At 40.0% G+C, this 2,982-nt stretch overlaps 1 non-coding gene across 1 annotated transcript; it reads left to right on the forward strand.

The window, feature by feature from the left end:
• The first annotated feature begins 2,403 nt into the window (after positions 1 to 2,403).
• TRNAH-GUG lies at positions 2,404 to 2,475 on the forward strand. The gene has a single exon. It is a non-coding gene; the product is annotated as a tRNA-His (tRNA).
• Positions 2,476 to 2,982: the final 507 nt, after the last annotated feature.

Here is a 2,982-nt window from a genome sequence, read left to right on the forward strand (position 1 = left end):
AATACTCAGATTGATACTAGCTAAGGATCTGGATCAAGCTTTTCTAAGGGTATTCTCTTCAGCTATGAAATTGCAAGAATAAATGGCTTTTTTTTTTTGTTATTTTGTTGCAAGAAAGAAAGCTGGTAAGATAGCAAATATTTACTTTACGGCAAATTCGCCAAAATCCCTTCTTTGCTCTGCATTAAAAAATACTATGCGAAATGTCATTGTTTGGGAGATGAACTCTTTTCTTTGGCAATAAAAAAAAAGCTGTAAAAATCTTGGCTCTGACTGCTTTAGTCCTCTCTTGCTTTCATTTATGTTAAAATGCGAGGCCATGTAACTGCCTTGCTATGCACATATTAAAGAAGTTGGCCTAGAATGATGCAGCTTCAGAGGGAAGGGCAATAAGATCTGAGCTGTGAGAGCAAAGCTCATTTATGTTCTGGGCTTATTTTATTTTTCTTAAATCAACATTAAGAAGGAAAATTTGAGATATTAATTACCCGTTTACTGCCAATGTAGCGGAAAATGTAATTTATAGTTCACTTGAGGAAAAAAAAAAGTGCCTGCTTAATTTAAGAACTCAAATTATTCAAATAACATTTTGAATGTGATTATTCGTATAATTGAAATGTTGCTTTTACAGTCCAAATTCCTTCAGCGAGTTACAACCTCGGCAACAGTTAACTAAGAGCTCACTGTGGAAATCATCACACGTGTGAACAGGAAAGGAAAAGTGACTAGGCCAGTCTCATTGCATTTACCTGGGGAAATGTGCCAAATACAGAATCAGGGTTTAATTTGGATACATGATACCTGCTGTCTCTAGTACCTCTGTAGATATTTTGGCCTACATTTTCATTTAAGTTACAGCAAAACAATACGAATAATGGGAACACATTCTAGCCCTGTACTAGCTGACTATGCCCTTGTTCGTATAGGGGCAAAAAGCCTCAGATATGCACAGCCGTGCAAATATTAGTACTCATTTTGGACCTGAACCTGCCATTAGATCCACATCGGTAAAGCCTTCTGTGCCTACAGAGCCTACTGAAGTCTTAGCTGTACAGGTCTGATTGCAATGTCAAGGTACTGTTGGCAAAAAATGCACCTGCATTTTTTGGAGACTCCATTTTTTTCCCCTTCCCCCGAGAATTATGCTGAAAGATTGGGCATTGATACAACTGCATTAATTTCCACCTGAAAAGGGGGAGATTTAACTGTTTGCATTCCAGCCTGAAGTCTACCCAATTCTACTCGCTCCCCGTGCTAAAATGTGTCTAACTGAGCAAAAGACAATATAATCTGGCCAGTCCTTACACTCATGACAGCACATTCTGTTGGAGATATGCATCGAGAAAAGAAATCTGACATCAGACAGCAATTAAATGAACGGTATGTTCTCCAGTCTTTAGAACGGCATAAAAATTCAAACAGAATCAATGTACCCAGTTAGAGGACACAGGCTGTGTCTAGTCAGTAGATCCCCCACTTTTCTATTCAAACATATGGCATATGTCTTTCTAATTTGAAAAGTGTTTTACATGCACAATAAGGAAGGAGGGTCACATTAGTTCAGATAAATGGCAACATTTCATATTTTGCACTTAAAAATTCACTGAAAATAAAGCATCTGGACCACTAAGGATTTGAGGGTTTAGTGAGGTAGAGAAGACCTGCTCTGCATTTCAAAAATGGATTAAGATATTTAAACAACCTTTATGTCTCTAAAGGAAAAAAAAAAAAAGAAGAAAAGAGACTTACCTGGCCTAAAGCAAGTTTTATTCCAGTAAGCTTTGATTTTTGCGGTAATAACATTCCAGCTCTTTCAGGATTTAGAAAAGAAACTTGGACAGAGATTTAACCAGGGTATTACTTTTTCTGAGGGTGTGTGTGTGTGTGTGTGTGTGTGTGTGTGTGTTTTAGTCACTTCGGCAAATCTGAACCTTATGTAGCATTATTTATTTAACTTGATGACTAAGAGATCCCTTCTGAAGTGAGCTGGTAATTATTTAGTGGAATATTGGTAAATTTTACTCTTGACAAAACTTGTACGATTTGTTCAGCCCCTTTTCTGGTGCCTATTTAATACATCAGTGAATGTGTTATGAGACCCCCTTCTCTCTGCCATTGCACACGGGAAATGAATGATTACAGCACCTAGCTGTTTTAGCAAAAAAGCAGTGGCAGTACAGATTTTTAGCTGCGAATGTCCCAGGTACGATCCCACATGTATCAGCTGAGAGACAACCATTCATGAATTTGCATTTCTGCTGTATCTAATTCTCAACAATAAAAAGGTGAAGGGGCAATAAAGTTACATGTGGAAACACCCTGGAACAGAGCCTATTCAGGAGACATGAAAGCTTGAGAGGATATCACTGCCAAACACTATTAACTTTGTAGCTCCAATAGCTTGCTGTGATCGTATAGTGGTTAGTACTCTGCGTTGTGGCCGCAGCAACCTCGGTTCGAATCCGAGTCACAGCATCATCTTGCAAACGGTGGTACGGCACAAGGTGCAGCTTTTTCATGTGGGAAAAACTTTGTGAGTCAAGTGCCGAGGGTCTGGAACAGACTCCTGCCGAGAGGGTACAGTCACCCACCCTGGTGCTGTTCAAAAGTTGTCTCGACACCCATTTTGCTGGGGTCATCTGACCCCCGCAGTCTTTCCTGCCCAAATGCAGGGGGGCTGGACCTGATGATCTTGTGAGGTCCCTTCCAGCCCCTAACATCTATGAATATATGAAAACTCTACCACTGAGCACATGCAAATTGCAAGAAGCTCAGAATTTAGTCAAATCTGGACTAATTTTCACAAGGATGCCAGTGGCATAACTGGGGCAGAGTAACTGGAGCATTGCCCTGGGCACTGAGTTGGGGGGAGGAGGGGAACGTGAAAACATAATGGTGACACAAAGCTTGCACAATTGCACCAAAGGCAAAACAATGTAATTTTCCCCCTGGCCTTATTCTCAAAAAAGGCTGAAAAAAAGA

The sequence above is a fragment of the Alligator sinensis genome, unplaced genomic scaffold, assembly GCF_000455745.1.
Source record: "Alligator sinensis unplaced genomic scaffold, ASM45574v1 scaffold857_2, whole genome shotgun sequence".
Lineage (NCBI taxonomy): Eukaryota > Metazoa > Chordata > Crocodylia > Alligatoridae > Alligator > Alligator sinensis.